Here is a 25,453-nt window from a genome sequence, read left to right as displayed (position 1 = left end):
GGTGGATTGGGCCGCTGCCTTCGGCTCGGGTCATGATCTCGGGGTCCTGGGATCGAGCCCCGCATCGGGCTCTCTGCTCGGCAGGGAGCCTGCTTCCTCCTCTCTCTCTGCCTGCCTCTCTGCCTACTTGTGATCTCTCTCTGTCAAATAAATAAATAAATAAAAATCTTTAAAAAAAAAAAAAAAAATAAAAATAAATAAATAAAGACAAGACTAAATTCTGTAAGAAAAATCCGAAAACAACTTTGAACTTGCCAGGCAGAGACGTGTAGAGAGAACTACTCCCACTTAGACCCACACAGTCCTCTCCGAACGGTCCTTCTCTTCCGACGCTTCTGGGCACCAAGTGTGCGGCACTGCCACCGCGTGTCCTACGGTCTGACTCACCTTTGACACTACCTAGCTGGACAGAGCACCAGACTCCACAGGTTAAGGGCTCGGTCCCACAAGACTTGTCTCACCCTACTTCAGATCCCAAGGGGAGCCCAGATAGTCACTTGAGCTCCTCACCAGCCAGGTCCAGACTGGGCGCCCATGATCCCCTTCTTGGGTTCAATTAGTTTGCCAGAACAGCTCACAGAACTCAGGAAAAGCTTCTTTACTAAATTAGCCGTCTGTTACAAAAGGATGCAACTCGGGAGCAGCCAGATGGAGGAGAGGCACGGGGTGAGGTACATGGGAAGGGCGCAGGGCTTCCAGACTCCCCGAGGCAGGACCTCTCCCGGCAGCTCCACAGGTCCCCCAACCTGGCTCTCCCAACCCTGTCTTTCTGGGTTTCTACGGAGGCTTCACTATGTAAGCACGATTCCGTCAATCCTTGGCTGTTAGTGACTGAACTCAAGGTCCAGCCCCACTCCTTCCACAGGGCCGGGGAAAAGGGAGGATCTGAAAGTTTCAACCCTTCCAGCCACATGGTGGGCTCCCCCAGCACCCAGCCCCATCTTTAGGTGCTCCCACAAGTCATCTCATTTGCACAAACTCAGGTACTGTTCAAAGGGGTGTGTTAGGAATATCGAGACACCTTTATGTGCATCCCTTAGGAAAGTCCAAGAGTTGTAGGGGTTCTGTGCCAGAAACAGGACAAATTTATTATAAACCACAATATCCCAACCTGACTGTTTACAAAGCTAGTTTAGTCAGATACATAATAGTCCTAAGAAGCTTTTAGGTGCTATTATGCCTATAATGCAGAAACAAAAAAGGGGGGAAAAATGGGCTTTTAATCAGCATTAGAGGTTTTATGGACTAATTGATAAAAAGAATTTCAGAGAACTGCATATAACTATTCAATTAAATGCCAGCTAGGGGAAATCACAATGACCTGTGGTGATGATGTGAACTCCAGCCCAATATTTCTCAGACTCTCCAGAGGAATAGCTCTAAGTGGGTAACAGAAACCAAGACTTGAAGGACCCTACAGGCAGTGAAAGCCTGTAAAGGGACTTGGGTCGTGCTGGCTGTGTGAACCTAGGCAAATTACTTACCTTCAACAAGTTTCTATTTCTTTATCTTCAAAACAGAGCTCTCCTCTTTGAAGGCACATGGTAAACCCTCAAAATCACAAGGTGTTCACTTGTTCATCTCCTTCATTTTGCAATGAAGATGAAATCGACAAAAGCCACTTGCTATGGAAATAAAACGAGTTTAGTGGCAGCGTCTAGCCTAGAGCCTGGGCTCTCTGCAGGATATCCAGCTGCCAGTGGAAGGGGCCCTTTAAGAATAGCTTCTTTGCAGCCTAACTTGAGCTCTGTATTTCAGGCAAATATCCTCCACAGGCGAAATTACTTAGAGGCCAAAGTGGGACGGCAACTCATCATTTCCTTCCTAGTCTGTTGAAGCAACATTTCTACCATTTAAAAGTCCCTCTTGATTACTCTAGAAGGGCATTTCCCAACCTCTTCTTTTTTTTTTTTTTAATTTTATTTATTTGACAGAGAGAGATCACAAGTAGATAGAGAGGCAGGCAGAGAGAGAGAGGGAAGCAGGCTCCCTGCTGAGCAGAGAGCCTGATGCGGGACTCGATCCCAGGACCCTGAGATCACGACCTGAGCCAAAGGCAGCGGCTTAACCCACTGAGCCACCCAGGCGCCCCTTCCCAACCTCTTCTGACTCATAAACACTGCGTGGTAACGTAGCTCATAGTACAAATTAGGGGGTTTTTTTTTAAACAATTTTGCAAATTTTGTTTGTACTATTAAATAATTTGTATATGGAAACATTTTAGATCAAGATTTGTAAATGAGAATACATTGCAGCTTTTTCCATCTAATAATGATAAATCAGTATAATGGTAAAAAATTAAAGTTTATCTCAACAAAATCTTTCAAATATTCCCAAGACAGATATTTTTTCCCATTTAGCAAATAATATATGGTGCTTATGTTTAAATAATATGCATGATTTTCCACAAGTTTCAAAATTAAAATGTTTGGTTTAGAGACTGCATGTTTATTAAGCACAGGGCAGGTTCCTCAATAACCAGCTGTCAGTTCTCTTATTTGTAGGCACGGGGCAGGCACTCCTGCATCTACAAATAAACTACTGTGACATTCCACCATCAGGCTCTGGCACTGAAAACATACAAAGCTCCTTTAATGATTGGAAAGTTCAACTGTTTAAAGAAAAATCATCTAATTTTCTTAAATTGGGGGGATTTGCTTACAAAGCACTTCTCAGATAGTATCAAAAACCAAGGCAGTGGGGCACCTGGGTGGATCAGTGGATTAAAGCCGCTGCCTTCGGCTCAGGTCATGATCCCAGGGTCCTGGGATCGAGCCCCACATGCAGCTCTCTGCTCAGCAGGGAGCCTGCTTCCTCCTCTCTCTCTGCCTGCCTCTCTGCCTACTTGTGATCTCTCTCTCTCTCTGTCAAATAAATAAATAGATAAAAATCTTTAAAAAAAGCAAACAAACAAAAAAACCAAGGCACTAAAACAGACAAAGTAGACATGATGTTTTGTCCTTCTGACACGTCTAACTAGACGTTGTGATCTGTGAATTCTGCTCACGTGAATGCAAGTGAGGGACAAGGAGCACTCTGAGATACAGCTGCAGAATTACTATCTTATACTCCTCTCTTTTTCCCAGTTTCTCAACCTTTTTGACCTTAACCAACAGTATATGAAGGGTATAAATGAAAATTTTACAACAGTACCTGACAACAGGTAGCAAAGTTCACTGGGTGATACACAGTATAGCCACACAAAACTCACCCGAACAGAACTTCCAAGGCTCTGCTGTAGGGGCAGGGCTGCCCTTTAAATAAGTTATGTACTGAGTTGTTCCTAAAGAAGCAATCTCCCAAGTTTTCATGGCTGTGGTCCTAAATCCACCTCACAAAAATTTTATTTCTATCCACTGTGTACAAAACCCTGTTCTCCTTCACCATGCAGATAGGTAAAATAAAGCTTAAGATGAAGGGGAGAGGCAAACACAAGAGATGCGTTGAGGTATTTCTTTCTGTGCAGGAGATAAGCTGGCTAGTTGCGTTGGGAGAAGCAAAGGGTGTTTTGAACTGAACGAGCTAAATAGTATCTTGAGATGCTAAAATGGTAGGGAAGACATTCCGGAAAGAGGACCGAGCACAGACTTTCCATGTGAAACTTCCTAAAGATTAGTAAAAAGACCAATCAAGTTCAGTAGGGGAAAGGTATAAGAAAACTATCAGATCAGACTAACGAGGAGAGTTAAGGCTGTTCTGTTGACTGCCTGGCTTCACGAATTTCCCACCTGAACTGACAGCCAGGGAAAGACAGAGTTGGGCAATGGCACGATCGCGCAGGCATTGGGGTCTGACACCCAAGGGAAGCCCAGAGGCTTGCTTTCCCCACCCCCTTTATTAAAGGAGGAGGAGGAGTCATGTGTTACTTGTATAATGAAGAAAAACCAGAACTTTTTGTGAGGGCAAACTGGGTGTTGAGCAAAGCAAAGAACTGAAACTCTGCAGAACTAAAATAATAGGATGAAGAAATCAAGTATCTAACCTCTTAAAAACCATCTGTTTGTATAACAAAAAATTTACTTAACTATCAAAACAGGTAGCCCAAGCTTGCAATCTCACCACTTTTTACATACCAGATTCTAAGATCAAGGCTACTTTTGATTTACTTTAAAATTGTCACTTATCCTTTAATTCTAATAAATGAAAAGGTCTGAATTACCCAAAACCAAAAATAGGAAGAATTACTAAATATTATTACCATGAAAACAGCATAATTTAAAAATTTCGTGCCTAGGTGGCTCAGTTAAGCATCTGCCTTTGGATTAGGTCAGGATCACACGGTCCTGGGATTAAGCTCCTGGGGTGGGGGGTGCCTGTTGGGGGGGGAAGTCTACTTACCCCTCTACCTCTGCCCCTGCACCCCACTCATGCTCTCTCCCTCTCTCCAACAAATAAATAAAATCTTAAAAAATAAAAATAAAAATTCCCAAAACACCTAACAAAAGCTTGAAAAAATAAAAATTCCAGGCCACACACACACACACAAATAATACTATTTGTATGAATAGTATCTTTTTCACTTTGCAGAGGCAAACACATGACATTTTGTTATACTAAGAATTAAATGGCTTGTGGGTTAAGAATAAATTCGTTTTCACACAATTTAACTGAATTTAAACAACTGTCCCTCCTGCATTAACATGACTTAACTGGACCTATACACTGTCAATAATACGCAAAATCAAAGCAGAAAATAAAGGAAAAAACATTTGCAATACATATGACAGAGAACGTGTACCAAGAACATACACAGACCTCTTACGACTCATTTAGACCAAAAAAAACCAATTTTTTAAATGGGTAAAAAGCCTCATCAAAAAATGGCCAATGAAGCACGTGGATATTCAGCATCACTGATCCCCTGGGAAATATGAATTTAAACCACAACGAGAGTGAACACTCATTGGCCAGCCCAAACTTAAAAGACTGGCGACAAAGTGAGAGGAGACCCGGAGAAACCCCGCAGAGCAGCAATGGCTACTATGACCCTCCGCCAAAAGGCACAAGGATGTGGGAAAACAGTTTGGCAGTTCCTTATAAAGTTCAACCATTATTTACCCTCTGACCCAGCAATCCACCTACAAGGGATTTACCGACCCAAGAGAAACTAAAAGTATGTCCGCAAAAGATTTACGTAAATGCTCATCACGGCTTTACTGAGAGCCAAAACTCTAAACAGCCACGTGTCCACCAACAGGTAAATGAAGTAAAAAACAGTATATCCATACAACAGCGTACTACTCAGAAGTAAGAAGAAACTACTGAAACAGGCCACACAGATAAATCCCAAAAACACGCTGGGTCAAAGAAGCCAGTCACAGAAGAGTATATACTGTGTAATTCCATTCATAGGACGTTCTCGAATGAGAACAGTCCAATCAGCCGTAGAGAGGGAGTGACTGTAAACTCTGCAGGCGTCAAAGTCGCACACGGACGGAGGTGGCCGTGACGCCGAGGGATGCCGAGGGACGCGTTCTCAAAGCTCTTCAGACCGGCCTCTTCAAATGTGTGCATCTCACTGTACAGAAGCTCCATCTCAATAAAGTTGATTTTTAAACTGAAGAATTAGTACATTTCTAGAACGCCATTCGACGATGTCGACTAAAACTTGAAACGCGCGTGATCTTCAAACAGCCACGTCTCTCTAAGGAAAGCTGTCCCACAAGCGTTCAAAGACATGTAAGGATGTTGTTCTTTCGACAGCACAGTGCCCATCGCAGGGGGTTGGTTTACCGTGTGAGGACACATCCATAAACGGAGTAACAAGTACTCCTTCCACTTAACAAAACAGCCTAATAGCTCAGAGCTGGGAGCAGCAAAGTTTTTCTATAAAGGGCCACATCATAAGTATGTTAGGCTTGGAAGGCTACATCCAGTCTCCTCGTGTATTCTTTTTGGGGAGTTTTGTGGTTGTTTCACAACTCTTAAGCAGTTCGTGGGCCCTACCAAAACAAACAAAAAAAACCCAGGCTAAGAGTGAGAGACGTGAGAGACCACAGCCTTGAAAACAAAGTGCGCCAGTCCAAACCCCTGCTCTACCACTACCCGGCTTTTGGCCACTCTCTCTATCTCTCGTTAGCGCAGCAGCTATAGAAAACAAATGAGACCAATGAGCACAGTGCCAAGGGCGAAGCAAGCACTAAAAAAAAGCACCTATTTTTTAATACAAAGATGTCTCTGTATTGCCCTAAAAAAACTGTTCTAGAACAAAATAACTTGATCCCATTTTTGTAAAATACATGTATAAATGGATATTCATATAAATACATTGAAAAGTTTGAGAAAAATATACACCAAACTATTAAGGGTAGGGCATGGGATTACAGGGATCAAGAAAGCTTTCACTTTGCAAGTCTGAATTGTTTTCAGAATTTTAAACTGAATACCAATTGCTTGTATTTAATCAATAGACTTTATTTACTTATTTGACAGAGAGAGGGAACACAAGCAGAGGGACTGGGAGGGGGCGAAGCAGGCGATGCAGGGCTCAATCCCAGGACCCTGGAGTGAGGACCTGAGCGGAAGGCAGATGCTTAAGGACTGAGCCACCCAGGCACCCCTCTACAGACCTTTCTAACATAAAGCATATGCAGCACCATCTTCTTTATTTACAGGTCCTAAGCACATACTTAAACTTGAAAAATGTTTAGTTCCATTCATGAGAATGTATACTAATTCTGAAAAACAACACCGGCACAATAACTAAAAATCTTTCATTGGACCATCTGTGCTGAATATAGTTCTAAGGGTTTCATGTGTATTAATTCACTCAATCCTCAAGAACCTTATGGAACGAATGCTGTCATTATGATCACCAAGTTACAATAGAGGATGAAGGCATGAAGGACAATTTGCCCAGGGCACAACCTGGCAGCTCAGAATTGAACCCAAGCAAAGGGACCCCGAAGACCACACTTAAAACTCAAATGATTCCTCCTTAGAGGACACACCATTACAGCTCTGAGGAAGAAATCTGCAGAGACATCTTCTAGTTTGTCTAGGGCATCAGACCATCCCCTCCCATAAAACTACAAATTACCTACTTTTAAATATAACTTTTTGATTGAGTCAAGTAAACTCTTCCTGGGACCAACATGTCATTAATCAACCACACCAGCAGAGAACACGGAGTAGATAATACGGAGTCAAGCAATTTAAATCTGGATCCTGAATACAAATTCCTAGCTGGACAATCTTAGACAAATTCTTAAACCCTTTAGACCAAAGTTTCCTTAATCTGCAAAGGTTTGCAGAGTGTGACCTTACCGTTTAAAGTTTTTTAATTGTAAAATATATATAAAATGTAACACTGTAACAATTTAAAGTGTATAATTCAGTAACATGAAGCACATTTAAAATGTTGCTCAGCCATCACTAACACCCGTGCCCAGAATTTTTTCATCATCCCAAACAGAAACTCTGTGTACTATACCATTAAATACTATTAAATACCATTAAATTTCCCGCTCCTCTCAACCCTAGAAACAGACATTCTACTCTCTGTCTTTGTGAGTTTGCCTATTCTCAGTATCTCCTATAAACAGAATCATACAATTTTTCTGCTTTTGTGTCTGGCTTATTTCACTTAGCATAATGTTTTCAAGGTTCATCCATATTGTCGCACATACCAGAATTTCATTCTTTTAATGGCTGAATAATACTCCATTGTACGTGTACACCATCCTTTGTTCGTCCATTCATCTGCTGATGGATGGATGCAGGGTGATTTTAACAATAATTAGAAATAAAGCATCTGGGGCGCCTGGGTGGCTCAGTTGGTTGAACGGCTGCCTTCGGCTCAGGTCATGATCTCAGGATCCTGGGAAGGAGCCCGGAGCATTAGGCTCCCTCCTCGGTGGGGAGTCTGCCCCTCCCTCTGCTCATGCGCTCTCTCTCAAACAAATAAATATTAAAAAATAAATAAAACATCTGATGTAAATACTACCACAGTAAGAAACAAACCAAACAAATGAATAAAGCATCTGATAAATAGGGGCTTTACTGTCTCTTTTTTTCTTTGTTTTCGTCATATTTTTGCACCACGTAGCAGTACAGTGGCAAGATATGGAACCATCTTAGACACTTATAAGCTATGCCTTTTGCGATGTTATTGGACTTGCTAATCTACACTTACCATATTTTAAGAGAATGAAGGGCATTCCAATAAAGGGCCTGTAATTACGCCGGCACTACTTCCTGCAGGTTTAGCTTCAAAACCTACTTTAAATTATTCCAATAAAGACCTCATCAATTTTAACTAACCACCTTTCAATTAAAAGATTTACTACTGTCTCCAATACTTTCCTCTCCTTTTATTTTTGGACAAGGACCACCGATACTGACATCAAATCAAATTAAGCAGATGCTATATGTAAGGTACCCAGATGATTCATCAAGTTTCTCTCTAGCTGCCTGAAATGCCAAATATGAGTACCAATAGACTACCTCAGGGATACACGATTTTCCCTATCAGAGTATTATAACTAAGAAAAACCTTGGAACTTAACCACCTTAATGATTATTTTTCTTTACAATCACTGCCTCTCAAAGGAGAAACACACCTTCCAAAATTCCTCACAACAGAATTATAAATACATCACATATGCCTTGCAAAGTTCGTTTGTCAAATTATTTTGCTACATTTTTCGTTATTTCCTTCATTTCAACTGTTAAACCCTCTATTCTCTAGCAACTACTACGTCTACAAAGAAAAACAAGACAGAGCCTCTGCCTCAAAGCATTTAAGAGTGTAGTTGAAGGAGCCAGATGCATAAACAAGTGATTACAATACAATCTGATACATGTCGTAATAAAAGTAAGAACAAAGCCCTGTGGAACACAAGGGTGCCTGGGAACTCTGGGAAGGCCTCCAGAAGGTAAAGGTATCATCTGATTTTGAACCTTTCTCTGGTTTTAATGAGCTGTTCATCTCCACTCAGGCTCTCCTCCAAACTAAAAATTCTACATACATGCAGAACCCTTCATAACACAGAGAAAATGTTTTCCTCCTTTGTACTGACATAAAGACTTCAAGACAAATCCATAAATCCTTTCTAACTGACCCCAGAATACATCAGACCCGCTGGGGGAACTTCCCTTGTTGTCGGTTTTTAAAACGCAGATCAACTTTCTTAATCACTACTTAGGCCAAAACAGAAATTAATTCACACGCCTTGAGCATGCCAGCTCAAGGGATGGAAGATACTCTAGAAAAACTTCACTGTGACCTGGAGAAATCCGCTTAAAATTTTTAAATGGCCAATACAATTACTAATATATGGGTATGCAAGGCAAAGGTGGTATAAAAGTATTAGAAATTTTTTTTGCCCAAATCAACAAGTGTTTTTTTAATCACTGGTACTTAAAACTGTCTTGTATACACTCACAATTCAACCAGGAAAAAGTTAAAATAAAAATTTTAAGCCAACTCCCAGAAAAGGCTTCTTAGAAAATCTGGTGGCAAAATTAAGGACAGTCATTATCAATTACAGAATACACAAGGGGAAAACTAAAATCTTTTATTCTAAAAGATCCGAATTTCTACCAAAATTTACATAACTCATCTCCTAACAGTGGGCAAAAACTATCAGGTCGTTTTAATATGTAACTATCAGTAACTAAATGTAAATGTTATTTAACAATCCAAACGCTTAGGGCAGCAATTGGGATGTCTGTTCAACAGTGTCTAACACTCTGCAAAATACCCATAATAAAGACTTTTACATAGCATTTCTTTGTCTCCATTTTTATGAAACCATAAAACAGTAGATGCACATTAGCTCTTTATCTGATAGAATGCAAATGAAAAGAGTGCCTATGTGTTTCTCAATTCCTTTTCTTTGAATATATTCACTTTCCATAAAAATTAGAACTGAAAACACAATTTTCCTACGTGCTCCTAGAGTTTCAACATTGCATACCCTAATCCACCTCCAGAAAGACGGACAGGAATCTTTATATCAGGACTAGAATCCCACCAATCCCCAACTTAGAGACTATGAAAAGAAAATTAAAATATATCTTAAGCATTTTCATCTTCTTGCAAATAAAATTATCAATAAATTGGTCAGGTTTTGAACACCATTAACAGTTGTTAATGCTCATGAACAAAGAGTAATGGATAATAAACTCTAAAACCCATAAAACTAGATTATATTCAACTGTACCAGCATTCGAATCTTTTAAAGGTTTTTTCAAATGTTGTTTTGTGTAATTTTAAAACGCTATAATATTAAACTGATGAGCTTCAAAACCAAGAAAGTAAACCTTGTAATAAAATATTTTTTAATTCCAGATTTTTATTTCCAAATGAATTTTAAGTTTTACAGATCCTGTATGATAAACAAAGGAAGTTTAGCTTAACTGTGGACAGCACACATTCAATTTCTTAAGCAATAAATATTTCTGCATCCAGTCTTTTCTGACTCCCCAAAGCTATTGTTCACGGAAAATTAAGACCAATCAGTAAGAAATAGCCAACCATATAATGTAAATACACATTTGTCACAAGTATTTTATTTGGTCAACTATTTCTACCATCTCATCCTCATTCAACCCCTAGGGATTTGGGGAGCAATCACTCACTAAATGACAGTTGATTTCGTTAGCACCTGTCGCCCTTCTCAGACGCATCATACAAGTTGGCCAAAACAGCTTGATTTTTTTTTTTTTTAAGATTTTGATTCTTTAGAAAGTGGGAACTCGCTAGGCGCGAGTTCACCAAGTTTTCCAAAATACCGTGCTCCTCAATTCCTCCCATTTTCCAAAAGCGACCCTGTGGCACAGACTTTTGGTGGCTGGAAGGGGGCACACAATGACGCGGGAACTCGACGGAAAGCCTTCCAAACGAACAAAACCAAAAAGGGGGAGAACAGCTCGACCCTGCCCGAAAACTTAACCGAAAGGCGGACGAAAAGGGGAAGGCAGCCCGGCACTGCCGCGTCCGAGCGGCTCCCGCCGCGAGGTTCCAGGCTGCCGAAGGGGAAACGTCAGATGCGCGGCCACTCCGAGTCCCCTCTCCGCACGCCGTCCCGGCCGCCGCGGCCCCGCCGAGCCTGCGCGCGCGCGGGGAGGGGGCGTGGGGCCGAGCCCGCCCACCCGCGCCCGCGGCCCGGGCTCCCCACGCCCCTCTCCCGCCTGCTGTCAGGCCCGGTGTCACTGCCCCTTCCTCGCGCCGAGCTCCCCCGAGACACAGTCCGTCCTTTGTCTGAGTGCGCACTCGGCTGCGAGGTCCCACCAACTTGTGTGTGTCCCGTCCCACCCGGGCGCTCCCGCCGCGGCGCTCCACACAAAGGAGACTTGGGCTCGGGCGGCCAGCCCGCCCCGGGCACCGGAGCGCCCCCAGCCCAGCCCCGGCGCCTCCGGAGGGGCGGGCACGCGAGAGGACCCCTCCGCACGCCCCCCGCGGGCACCCGCCCCTGCTCCCGCCTCGGGTGTCGGGGGTCCGGCACTGCCCGCCCGCGGGGGCGCGCGGGTCAGCCCCGACCCAAAGCCCCCCGCGGAGGGGTCTCCTCTCACCCCGCCTGCCAAAGCGGCGCCCGGGAGAGCCCGCTCTGGGCGACACCCGGACGGGCAACGCGGCGGCGGGGATATCCCGGCGCCGCCGGCGCCGCCGCCGCCGCCGCCCCTCGCCGGGCTCCAGAGCCCCGCCGGCCGGCCGGCCCGACAGCGGCGCGTTACCTGCGCCCCGCGCCCCAGCCCGCGCCGCTCCCGCGCGCCTCTCCCGCGCGCCGCTGCCGCCGCCGGGGCCCCACCGCCTTCTGCGTCCCAGTGGGTGTCGGACGCTCCCGGACCGAGCGCCAAACCCGGCAGCCCAATCGCCATCGCTTTTATTTGGCCCCCCCAGTCCAACCAAGCGCCGCCCCGATTGGCGGGACGCGAGGCGGGCTCCCGTCCAATCACAGGGCCCGCCGGGCTCGGAGGCGCCGAGCCAGCCCCACGCAGAGGCGCCCGCGGGACTCGGCCGGGCCGGGCGGGCGGCGCGTGCGCGCGGGCGCGGGCGGGCGCTGAGGGACGCGGCCGCGGAGTGGAAGTGCCGCGCCGTTTCTTTGTTCTTTCTCTGAACGCACGGCGCCTCTCAGGAAGGCGGCGGGCAGGCGGGCGGGGGCGCGGGGCCTCTGGAGCCCGGGCGGCGGGTGGGGGTTGGGCAGGGTGGGGTGGCGGGAACCGGCCGGAGGGCGGGACGGCGCGCTCGCGGCGCTTGGCGGGAACCGTCGCCTCGGAGTTCCCGGGCCGGAGAGGCGGGGCGGGGCCGAAAGCCAAGTTTGAACCAGTTCAAAACTCGGGGGTGGTAACGGTTTCAACTGCCGCTCTCTCTTCCCCGCGCGCGGAGCCGGGGCCGGCCGGCGGGCGCGCGACAGGCGCTACGCTCGGGCGAGGAGCCGCGACCCTCCCGCGCTCCGGTGGGGCCCGCGCGCCGCCCCGGCCGAGCCGAGCGTCCTCCCCGCGACTGCCTGTCCGCTCGATCCCCCACGGCCTGCGGGACTTTGGCTGGTGGAACCCGCAGTGCCCATCGCCTTAGAGACCTGGGCGAGAGTGACGTTCCGGTTACAGATTCCTCATTCAACACGCCTTGTTCAGATCCTTCCCGTGCACGTGTCAACGTGAAAAATCATTTATCCAGGATGAGTGCGGTTCGCTTGCCTCGTGCTAATGCCTCTGGACAATGTTAGGATAATGACAACACTTTTTATTAAAAGGTGATCTTGGAGTAAACCTGTCTCAACCCAGAGGAATTAGGAATATTCTGTTTGGGACACAATCTGCCCTTTGGCTTTATCTGTCAGTGCAGTTACGATTAGTCTGACTTATTTTTAGTCGGATGCAGTTATAGGGCGAAATAATCACTCATGTGAACTGGGATTCCATACTAAGAGTTCAGACAGGGTCAGCTATGAACTGTTGCATTAAAAGCTAAAGAAATCGTTATATTTTTTTAATTGACAAAGACTTCTTAATGAAACTATAATTCTTCGTTTGATGATTTAACCCATCATTTTTCCACCTTTGCGAAATCACCATCCTATTCCTTACATACATTTTGAACCAATTCAGTGTTAGAATTACACGTGCAGGAAAGCCACGGAGAAAAACAATCATGTTCCCAAATGAAAGCACAATTATGAACACATAAGAGTGCAATAGTAGGTTATGCATCTGAGATGTAACTATAAAAATTCCATCTATCAAACACCCAACAGTCACCAGCACCTTCGTATTCCGAGGTAAAAGGCTCCCATCTAGAGCAGCAAATTACAATTGCTTTTTTAAACATCAGTTTAAACCTCAAAAGTTAGCTACATATCCCTAAACTGCTTATCAAATTACTAGTTTTACCTGTACTTTATATTAAATATTAAAACAATATGGGCATTATTGAAAGAAAAGTCAAGAGAACCACATTAACAGAGGTTCTCAGAAAGCACATCAAAGCCATATATAAACACATCCAGCATTGTGTAAACTGTCGTATGAATTGCTAGGGCGTTTAGAATCAAGGAATGACGTGGATCAAGATAATCCCACCACCCACCCCCAAACAGAAATCTCAGAGAAGGAAATTTTAGCTAGACCCTGAAGAAAGCATGAGATCTAGATTGAGGAGGCAATAAGGGCACCAGAGATGGGAATGAACATCTCCCACAATAAAAGCTGAGAGCTCCAACTGGGCGAGTAAGAGAGCAGGTTAGAGAGTTAAGTGGGGCTGTATTAAATATGTTTATAATATGATACATATTTACATTAAATAGAATACACTGGAGGACTTGGAGCTGGAAGTAGAGACGCCAGTGGATCACAATATTATCTTAGTTCAGGGCTGACATTATTCAGTTAGGCAGGACATTTAGGTCACAGTGATGGCAGGAGAAGGATAATTTTAAAATATTGCCAAAGGATTTCATTCTATACAGAGGGCACAGTGTGCTACAACTCTGTTTTGTATATTGACTGGACAGGGAACTTGAGAGGGAGTATTTTGTTTTCAATACTAAGGATAATTTTCTTACGATTCCAAGGATGGAAAGCAAGAAAATGGGAAGGGAGTGCTAGTCTCCGTGGGGGCCTAAAGAAGCAGAAAGCTAGGCTGAGCCCAAGGTGAATGTGAAGGGAGAAAGTCACCAGGCTTTTTCATTTCTGTAAAGGTGCTCGGATTACAGCTGTGCTAAGACTGGCAGGTCATTCCATCCTCTGCTACAGACAGACATGCACGATTCAGTTGCAGATAGAAACCAAAAATGGGGAGTTAAGCTCCCCCACGGTTCTTGGGGGAGCAGGAGAAGGTCAAGTGCAAAGTTAAGACTATTAGCATCACAGAGCATTCCTTTCAACCCCATGAATGGGATTTACTTCTCACACATCTCATTTATTCATTCAGCATTCAACAACTATTTATGGAGGGCTTACTAGTTGAAAGACACTGTTCTGGGGCTAGGAATACAATGTGAGCAAAACAGAAATTCCTGCCTTGATGAAACTGACATTCTAGTGAAGAGAAACAAAGAAACACAAAGAAAATGTCGGCATGTGAGGTGGTCGTAAATAACCCGGAGAAAAAATTGAGATGAAGGAAGAGAAGGAGGGCAAATGCAACTATTCTAAAACAGCTTGGTCGGGAAGACCTCTCTGAGAAGAAGGCATTTGAAGAAAAACTGATGGACGAATGGTGAGTGCCTGGCCCCACTGGGCGAACCTGCCTCCTGTGCTTTGGGAACTGGAAGGGAGCGGGAACAGGAAAGGAGGCCGAAGAGATGAGGGGCACAGACAGACTTTTTTGGGCCTGGTGGGCCATTGTTGGGACTTTACTTTTTACTTAAAGGAGAGGATTTTGAGCAGAAAGGTGATCTGAGCCTTTAAAGCAAGATCATTCCAGCTGCTGTGTGGAGAGTAGCCAGGAGCGGGGCAGGGACCAGATCAGAGGAAGAGCTACGATTCTCGTGTCATCATCCAGGCAAGAAGTGACCGCGGTGGGAAGCCGGAGCGGTAACAGTGGAACTGGTAGGAAAACATTAGATTCTGGATATATTTTGAAGGAAAAGGCAATAGGATTTGCTGACAGATTGGTATAGGATGCAAAAACGAGGTTGAAAACAAGCCTGTGGTTCATAATTGAGTTGGACACTGCAGGGGGGGTGGGTAGGAACAGGAGGATTTATGGGGATGGAGGTTTGGAGATCAGAGTTTGGTTTGGAACATAGTGAGTCTGAGATGCCTATTTTCAACCAAGTAGAGACGTCAAGTCGTAGCCCCCCGGGGCACAAAGGGGATCCCCAACAGACCAGGTTCAACCACTCACCACTGACAAAATCCAAAAGTAGAGAGAGGAGCAGTGGTGAAACGAGAAAGGAATTTATTTCAGTGTGGCCAGCAATGTGGGAAACAAAGGCAGAAGGAAAATTACTAAATTTTCTTACGACCTACAGCCTCTAGGGGCTCAACTGCCTCTAGGTTAATACTTTGCTAAGGTCAAAGGCAAGCTTATCTTGACCCCCAGGATCCTGTAAGTCTACTTTAACATATAAAAATTCCTTTAGAAATTTCCTTTATCCCTAACACCCCCTCCCAAGATATGTGTTGGCCGTCATCCCCCAAGCATATGGCCCACTGATACACATCTGAAAGGTCTCATGACTAAGGTTTTATCAGACGATAATAAAAGACCTTTTCCCAACAATAGCTAGCCCCCTCAAGGTCCTGGAAACCTTGCTTCCAAAATTCCTTGGAGACTTACGCTCTCCCTAACCTCCTTCCAGCTTGAGAGTATATAATGGGCCATTCCTCATGACCCTGGAGCAGCTCTTTCTGCCCACGGGTCCTGTCCTCATGTTTTACTAAAATCACCTTTTTCCACTGAAGATTTCTCAAGAATTCCTTCTTGGCCATCGGCTTCAAAGCCTAATGTCTTTCCTACATCAGCCAGCACAGGGAAGACAGTGAGTGGACTGACATCTCAAAGACTGTCTCCAAAGTATTGAAAATACTTCTGGGTGCATTTAAGGAGAATATGGGACAAAGGTCAGTGAGTACAGGCAGGTGGGCAGAAAAGGTCACTTCATTATTGTCTTGGGGTCCATCGCGGGGGTGGGGGGTGCATCTTGCTGGTTCCAGGGCTAAACGGGCTACTTTCCGTTCCTATCAGAGGATGCTTTGCCACAGGTTCTCGGCTGAGATAAGAGATAACCTGGAAAGAAGGACTTAATTAGGAAGTTTGAGGTCAAAATGGAGATGGTAAAGTCCTCTTTCAGAGTAGGTGGTAAGTTTTTGTTGGGAGGAAAACTCTTCCTGGAACAATCTGGGCCCTAGTTATGAGGCCCTGCAAATTAATTGACAACAGAGTAACGGGAGAAAAGTTTATTATGCATGCAGGAGTTTCCTGAGATAGAGTAAATCCCTGAACAGCTAGAGGTAAAAGTTTATATAACCTGCTTAATAAAGGGGAAAGGAGAAAAGGGGCTTAAGTTTCCAAATGCTGGAAGGTTCTGATAGGCTTGTGTAAACAATTGGTTTTGGAGTGTCCCAAAGCCCAAGGCACCCCAGGCCAATCAGCTCCCAGGCTGGGTTCTTGGGAGGGAGTAGATAGGAACTCCTAGGGCTCAGGTAAGAGAAGTTGTCTTCAGTCTCTGCTGTAGTTCTGATATTTTCACTTGGAGGCCATCTTTAGACCATTTCTGGTATAAGTAACTCCCTCCATTATACAAGTGTGGAGTTAGGGGAAAGGTCATGACTAGGAATATCAGTTTAGAGCTCATCAGCTTATAAACAGCATTTAAAACCAAGGACATGCATGTAGATAGAGAAGTTGTTCACGGTACACCAACATGAAAAGGAGACCATGAAGACAGAGGGAGTAACCAGTCAAAGCAGCGAAGAGGGGATCCTGTAAGTCAAGGGAAATTGCATTTCAAGGAGGAACATGGTAACATGCTGCTAACAGGTCAAGGTCATTGAGACTTGGCTCTTGGGTGGCATGATCTGGAGGTCATGGTGACCTTGAGGAGAGTTTCAGTGGATGGTTGTAGGGGGTTCCAGAGTGAATGAGAGAAGACTGGAGACAGCAGTTACAAATAACTGTCAAGGGTTGTGCTAAAAAGAGAAGGAGAGAAAATACAGCTGAAAGAATAAGTGGAATCAAGAGAAACTTCTTAAGATCTTCAGGAGAAGGAACATTCCGTGTTGGTATTCTGATGAAAGATTCAGTGGAGATGGGAAAACTGATGATTCAGGAATGAAAGAATATTGCTGGCACAGCATCCTTGAGTGTGTTAGATGGGGTGACTCCGGACCTGGAACAGGTGAAGAGGGCTGGGTCCTAGAACCCCAGTGGAGGACTCAGCCTTTGCCAGGAGAATGAGCAGGAAAGTATGTGGACACAAGGCAGGTACATGGGGAGATCGGGTAGAAATTTACATGTGATTGCAAAAGACACCCACTGGTGATTGAGAATTGGTAAGTGAGAATGGGGGCGCAGTCTGTTAAGGTAAAAAATTATTTTGTGTATCAATTCATTCTTCTTGGTCATTTAAAAATAATTTATCAGTCCCAACAGAGATTAAAAAAAAAAAAACAACAACTGATGATTTGGGTTTTAAGCATAGGGAGTACAGAGCAAAAGTAAAAACTGTAAAAGTTTTGGGTGGACAAATGGAAAGCCGTGGGATATAAATTTGGGTAAGAGATATGAGCTCATGCAAGACAGGAACGTCAGTTGAAGGTCTGATGAGTCGTGTAAAGAACAAGAGTGGCATTACCTTGCAGGGTAGAGAACAGCCCAGGCTGGGCAGGGTGAGGTGTGGCATACAGAGAAATCTTAATTATAAGAAAAAATAATTGTAAGATAATTTGATCATGGGTGCCTAGGTGGCTTAGTTGTTTAAGTGACTGCCTTCAGCTCAGGTCAAGATCCCAGACTCCAGGGGAGTCCTGCATCAGACTCCCAGCTCCACAGGGAGTCTGCTTCTCCCTCTGACCTTCTCATGCTCTCCACACCCCCCAAATAAATAAATAAAATCTTTTTAAAATAATAAATAAAAAATTTTTAAAAGATAATTTGATCATGATTTAAATTAGCCTGACCCTTTTAAGAATAAGGTGGAAATAGTCACCTCCAAAAAGCCAAAGGGAGGTATGATAAAGCAGAGCCTCAAAAACACTCCCAATCTTCACTGCCTCCTGACACGCACCCCGGTGCAATCCACATCCCTTGAGTGTGGGCGGGACCCTGACGCCTCTAACCAATAGAATGCTGCCAGAAGAGTGATGGAGTATCACTTCTGAAATTAGAACTGCCTCACACCTTTTTTTCACCCTCCCTCTCTCTCTAGCTTTCTCTCTCTCTCCATGTCTCTTTCATCTCTTCCTCTGGATGAAATACGCTGTCTTATCAGTTTTCCCTCATACTTCCACCACCCCAAATTTCAGCCATTTCGCACTACTCAACACAAACTCAGCGAAATTGATCAAGATGTTACCATTTCATTTCAAGACTTTTAAAGAGAAATTTGATCAAGTCAAATGAATAGATTATAACAGATTTAATGATTATAACAAGATTAGTTATATAAAGATTATTTAATTATAAAGTTAGCAAGGTCCCTGGATACACAACTAGTTTACAAAAATCAATTTCTTTATGCCAGCAATAAACAAAAAGGAAATTAAACTTGAGTTTAAAGTGAAACCATTTAAACCTGGGTGGCTCAGTCGGTTAAGCATCTGCCTTCAGCTCAGGTCATGATTCCAGGGTCCTGGGATGGAGCCCTGTGTTGGGCCTCTTGCTCAGCAAGGAGTCTGCTGGGGATTCTCTCTCTCCCTTTCCCTCTGCCCTCACCCCAGCTCCTGCTCTCTCTCCCTCTCTCTCAAATAGATAAATCTTTTTTTTTAAGTGAAATCATTTATCTTTTGAAAGCCATCAAATATCTAGTAAAGACTGATGAACAACACATTACAAGACCTATATACTGAATATTATAAACAATATTGGGGGAAACTACAAGGAGACAAGTAAGTGGAGAGACTATCATTTTTATGACTTAAAAGACGCATAGACTCAACACAATGCCAATCAAAATCCCAGCAGGGTTTACGGATGTATGTGTGCGTGTGTGTGCGTATGTGTATGTGCATGTGTACATTGACGAGTTGATTCTAAAATATACGTGCAACACAAAAAGCCAAGAGAGCCAAGGCAGTCTTGAAGAATGAAGATGGAAGACAGCACTACGAGGTATCACACCAAGATTTTTAAAGTGATGGTAATTAAGACCATGATACTGGCACAAACATGGACAAATAGGGCCATAGGGAGACGGAGTCCAGGAACAGACCCATACCTATATGGTTACCTGACTCATGACAGAGTGAACCCGGCGGTGCAGTGGGGAAAGGACAGTCTTTCCAATAATCAGTACTAGATATCGTTTCGGGGAAAAAATCTTGGCCTGTACCTCACACCAGATGGGTTACTGATCTAAATGTGTAAGAAAACATAGAGAAACATCTTTATGATCTTGGAGTAGGCAAAAAGTGCTTAAGCAAGACACAGAAAGTATTCAGCGGAAGGGGGAAAAATGATACTTTGAACTAAATTAAAATTAAGAACTTCTATTCAGGACACCATGAAACACTGAAAGGGCAGGCGAAAGATTAGAAGAAATCCACCATACTCCCATCTGACAAAAGAACGGGCATCGTATAAAGAGCTTCCACAAAACAACTTCTAATATAATATAAAATATTAGGAAATGGTCCAAAAAAACCAACACAACACTTTAAATGGGAACCCTAAAAGAGTAGATACACAGAATTCCAATAAACATATAAAAAAGTACTAAATTTCACTAGTTACCCAAGAAATGCAAATAAAACTATAATATAATAAATACTACTACATATCTAATAGAATGGTCAAAACAAAAAAATACAGAAGATATCGAGTGTTGGCAAAGATGTGGAACGACCAGAATGCTTACTATCCTGCTAACTGGAGAGTTCACAAACTAGACCCTGTCCTTCAGAGAGTAGAAGACCACGGGGCACCTGGGTGGCTCAGCGGTTAAGCCTCTGCCTTCAGCTCAGGTCATGATCCCAGGGTCCTGGGATTGAGGCCCGCATCCGCTCAGCAGGGAGCCTGCTTCCTTCTCTCTCTCTACCTGCATCTCTGCCTACTTGTGACCTCTGTCTGTCAAATAAATAAATAAAATCTTGAAAGAAAGAAAGAAAGAAAGAAAGAAAGAAAGAAAGAAGCAGACCAGTCCTGATTGGTGAGTGGCAACTCTAATAAACAAGGGAATTTACATACAAGGCTCGTCTTGAACCACAGATCTCTGCCTCCACTTGCCAGAATCTTAAAAGTTCATATAGAGCCCTTCATGGGGTTCAGCACCTGTGTTGTCCAGATGTTGTTCATAACATCCTACTCTCTCAAGGCTGCGTCCTCAGAACGGCTCCCACTGCGGGAACGATGAGTGGAACATCAATCCCAAGGGCAGGAGGGATGGAGGAACTTCCCAATTGCCAGAGTCCAGCTTTCAAGTCAACCACATTCATTTAAACCATTTCTGTTTCAATGTTATACTTCAATAGTAAGTTGGGGGGCAGGGGGGAGATCAGGGAAAAGAGAAAGAGCCAGCAAAGAAGACTGCAGCAGACAAACCATGAAGAAGGAAGAAAACAAGAGTGTAATCCCCTGAAAGTCACTTGAAAATAGTTCATCAGGGACATCTGGATGGTTCAGTAGGTTGAGTGTCTGCCTTCTGCTTGGGTCATGATCTCAAGGTCTGCGGCTCCCTGCTCAGTGGGGAGTCTGAGTCTCCCTCTGCCTCTTCCCCTGCTCATGCTCACTCACACGCGCTCTCGCTCTCTCGCTCTCTCTCACTCTCCAATGAAAAATTTAAAAATCTTTAAAAGAAAATAGTTCATCAAGAAAGAAGAGATATACCCAGGATACATAAAGAACTCTAACAACTCAACACCAAAAAGACAAATATTCCATTAGAAATGGATAAAGAATTTGAATAGACATTTCTGCAGAGAAGATCTGTGAATGGCTAATAAGCACGTGAAAAGAAGCTTACCGTCATTAGTCATCAAGGAAATGCAAGTCCAAATCACACTGAGGAACCACTTCACGCCCTCTAGGACGGCTACAATCAAAAAGATAGGCAATAGCAAGTGTTAGCAAGGATGTAGAGAAATCGGAAAACTCCTACTTTATAGGTGAAGAGTTAAATGGCATAGCCACCATGGAAACCAGTCTGGCTGTTATGGAGAATGATGGGCAGAGTCACCCTATGAACCAGCAGCTCCACTCCTAGGAATATACCCAAGAGAAATGAAAACATAACAACACAAAAGCTTGTACATGAACGTTCATAGCAGCAATATTCACAATATTGAATAGTGAAAATAAGCCAAAAGGTGAAGACAACCCAAATGTCCGTCAACTGATGAATGGATAAACAAAAGGCGATACGTGCGTACAATCGAGGATGACCCGGCACCAAGTAAGAATGTGGTTTCGACACAAGCTACAACAAGGATGAAACTCCAGAACGTCGTGGTAAGGGAAAGGAGCTCGACAGAAAAGGCCACATATTGTGTGGTTCCAGTTCCATGAGATGTCTAGAAGGTGCGACTCTAGAGACACACAGAGTAATCAGCCATTGCCCGGGGTTGGAGAGGAAGAAGGGAGGAAGGGGGGAGTGACCACTAAATTGTACAAGGTCTTGGGGGGATGACAAAGCTATTCTAAAGTTAGATCATGGTGATGGTTGCACAACTCTGTTACACACTAAAAACCACTGGATAGCACAGTTTAAAACCTATATAAATCGCTTTCTTTTTTAAAAAAGGAAGCGGTGATCACTCAGAGGAGTGAAGCTAGGAGAACTTGTTTGGACATCTTTTCTACAAAAAGATCCTATTTCTAGAAAAATATTTGCTCCTAAGGCAAGTTGAAGACCGCTTACTTAGGGATAAAATAAACCCTCCATGCATTGAAAGAAGACGTCTGCACCACCAACGAAAGCCTCAGGAAAGGCAGTTGGAAAGGCAGTCGTTTGAAAATGAGGTCTTAGGGCCTAAAAGGCAACAAAACAGTATTTGTCTTACCATCAAACTTACAAGCAAAGCCTAATACAATCTGTGAGATGAAAGTCTGTTCAGAGATATCTTTGCATAATTCGAGAATATAAAATTTTTAAAGATTTTTTAAATTTTATTTATTTATTTGACAGAGAGAGAGATCACAAGTAGGCAGAGAGGCAGACAGAGAGAGGGGGAAGCAGGCTCCCTGCTGAGCAGAGAGCCCGATGTGGGGCTTGATCCCAGGACCCTGAGACCATGACCTAAGCCAAAGGCAGAGGCTTAACCCACTGAGCCACCCAGGCACCCCCAAGAATATAAACTCTTATCACAAACCTTTTTTTCCTTCTTTTAGATGGTTCAAATATCTCACTACCAGTTACACACTAGTTCAAATTCAATTCCAGATAATGTTCTACTTATTAACCATAAGGGATCTCTTACATTCGTCTCTGTGGACTTTGCTGTACTTAATGCTGCGTCTTGTGTACGGGCTGTGCCTGGTAACGATCGACTGAATAAAAGACTTCATGAATTAGTGAATCAGCGAACAAAAGAATGAGTGAATGAGTTATATGAAATATTTTTTGTTCTAAAATCCCCTGAATCTATGCCTCCTTTTCACAGATCTGACTCAGTAGCTAAAGAAATATAGAAACTTTTCTATGTGGTTTTCCCTAATTTGGTGGCATATTGTATCATCTCTTGGCTCTTAGAAATACTCAGGCAGTATGGAATTTTGTTTAGGGCTGTTCCCAAAGCTAAACACAAAAAAATCCTTAAAAGCAAAACCAAAAATCTCTGAGGTGTCCACAAAGGAAAATGCAGCGCCATCAAAAGAAATGAAATCTTGCCATTTGCGACGACGTGGATGGAACTAGAGGATATTATGCTGAGCAAAATAAGTCAATCAGAGAAAGACAATTATCATATGATCTCCCTGATATGAGGAAGTTGAGAGGCAAAGTGGGGGATTTGGGGGGTGGGGAAGGAAAAAATGAAACAAGATGGGATTGGGAGGGAGACAAACCATAAGAGACAAACCAAATCTCACAAAACAAACTGAGGGTTGCCGGGGGGGGGGGGGGGGGTGGACAGGGGTCAGGAGAGGGTGGTGGGGTGATGGACATTGGGGAGGGTATGTGCTATGGTGAGTGCTGTGAAGTGTGTAAACCTGGCGATTCACAGACCTGTGCCCCTGGGGCTAATAATACATTATGTGTTTGTAAAAATTTAGCAATTTAAAAAAAAAAGGAAATGCAGGAAGCATTTTCATCACCACACCTGGAAGGATTAAGAGAGAGTGAGAGGGAGGCAGAGCCTGGTGAGGAAAAGAGAAGAGACTCCACCAAATACAGACAATAGATCTGAACTCTTCAGGCTGGAGACATGAAGGTTGAGAAGCGAATCAGGAGTTCAAACTCTCTGAAAACACATGCGATCTGGATAGAGTGAATCCAGATTTGGTTTGGTTTGGTTTTTCAATGAATCCCAAGATGTCTCCATTAAAAAGTACTGTTTGCATTCTCTACAATGTATATTGAAAACAATTAAGAATTACTTCATTCGGTAAGTAAAAAGCTTAAGGAACTCATTACCCCAAAATACAGTATAATTAGACAGACATAAAAGACTTTATTTAAAATGTCGGCATAAATGTTTAAACGGCTGAGCCATACATGATCGTTTATTCATTCAAAAGACATTTACTTAATGCTTGCTTTGGTCCTTGCCTTGCTTGTACCAGATCAGGAATACAGAAGGGGGTGGCGGGGACAACATAGAGAAGTATTTCTCAAGAAAGCGAGAAGAGGGCGCCTGGGTGGCTCAGTCGGTTAAGTGTTGGACTCTTGGTTTTGGCTCAGGTCATGATCTCAGGGTTGTGAGGTTGAGCTCTGCTCAGCACAGAGGCTGCTTTTCCCTCTCCCTCTTCTCCTCCTCTTCTCTCTCTCTCTCAAATAAAAAAAATTTTAAACTCTTATAAAACTTGGACACCTGGGTAGCTCAGTCAGTTGGGCATCTGCCTTCGGCTCAGTGTGTGGTCCCAGGGTCCCAAGTCCCGTCCTGCTGTTCCAAGTCCAGGCCGGTGCTCTCCTCATACTCGTGAACGTCCACAATGAGTCTGAGCTGAAAGGTTCTCTCTACCACCTTGTGTCCTCCCGCACCTGGGGACCCGTGGGCAGAGAGCCACCGCCCTTCGCTGGAAGAGGACACCAGGCTGGACAGACTTTGGTTCACAGGACAATCTGTTGTCACGCAGCTTTGCACCTGCAAACAATTGCGGTGTTCTGACTGTTGGCTCAAGACTCATTCCTACCATTAAAAGAAGAGCATGCTCCAATTCGATATTTTTAATATAAGGAATGTTTCCAACTGCAGAAATTCATTTCTAACTTGAGGAGAAAATATTTTCCCACTGATGAAATTTATCGACGTGGTGTATAATCTTTTGGGAAGAAAAAAACCATAGCAGTGATGAAATGTCAGCCGGGAACCATATGTCTAAAAAGCAGCCGTTTTATGGGGCACCTGGGTGGCTCAGTTGGGTAAGCGTCTGTTTCCCTCCTGGGTTATGAACTTAGGGTCCTGGGATCAAGCCCTGCTTGGGGCTCCCTGTTTGGTGGGGAGCCTGCTTCTCCCTCTGCCTGCTTGTCCCGCCGCCTGCTTCACCCTCTGCCTGCCATTCCACCTCTCTCCGTCAAATGAATATATAAAATCTAAAAAAAAAAGAACATTGCCCTGGAACCTAGAATCCACTCTAATGTCTATTCCAGATAACTGTTTTTGTAAACCAAACGCCCCAGCCAATACTGCTTTGCAGTATAAACGAACCAATTTTATAGACTAGAATTCTATCCAGTAGCTTTCTCCCTTTCTCTCTGTATTGTAACATTTATGTGTGAATGTCAACATTCTTGTTTTAATTAACTGTCTTTTTTTGCTTCGGATTATTAAAGAAATGAAAATTTCCCATAGCCTTTCTTCCAAAGAGAACGACTTTCACCATTTCGGTACGTTTGCTTCTAGTCTTGAAAAGCAACTTTTTGGCTTAATTTTTTTTACAGTTTTTTTAAGTCATCTCCGCACCCGACATGGGGCTTGAACTCACAACCCCAAGATCAAGAGTCACCCCCTCTCCTGACTGAGCCAGCCAAGCGCCCTGATTTGATTTCAAAACTTTTTTTTCTTATTATAAAAGGAATACACACTCATTCAAGAAATCAGCCAAACGTTCTTGATAAACTTGTGTTTTTCAAAACACAGCACTCGTTGAAATACAAGAATCTGAGGAAACTGGACTCATTTCTGCTGGGAGTGTTAAGTGACCAGTCTCTGAGGAAGGCAGTGTGGCAGTTTCTCTCATTAATGAAGAAAT

The 25,453-nt window shown here is 43.9% G+C and overlaps 1 protein-coding gene across 1 annotated transcript in view; it reads right to left on the bottom strand.

Moving 5' to 3' along the window:
• The window catches only part of EZH2 (enhancer of zeste 2 polycomb repressive complex 2 subunit), a 64,325-nt gene extending 52,522 nt beyond the window's left edge, over window positions 1-11,803 (bottom strand). The window contains exon 1 of the mRNA XM_046020670.1: window positions 11,680-11,803. The gene's annotated coding sequence lies outside the window, so the exon portion shown is untranslated. The remainder of the gene's footprint in view (window positions 1-11,679) is intronic.
• Window positions 11,804-25,453: the final 13,650 nt, after the last annotated feature.

The sequence above is a fragment of the Meles meles genome, chromosome 10, assembly GCF_922984935.1.
Source record: "Meles meles chromosome 10, mMelMel3.1 paternal haplotype, whole genome shotgun sequence".
Classification (NCBI taxonomy): Eukaryota; Metazoa; Chordata; class Mammalia; order Carnivora; family Mustelidae; genus Meles; species Meles meles.
The sequence above is the reverse complement of the archived record's forward strand: the minus strand, read 5'-3'. Positions and strand labels throughout refer to the sequence as shown.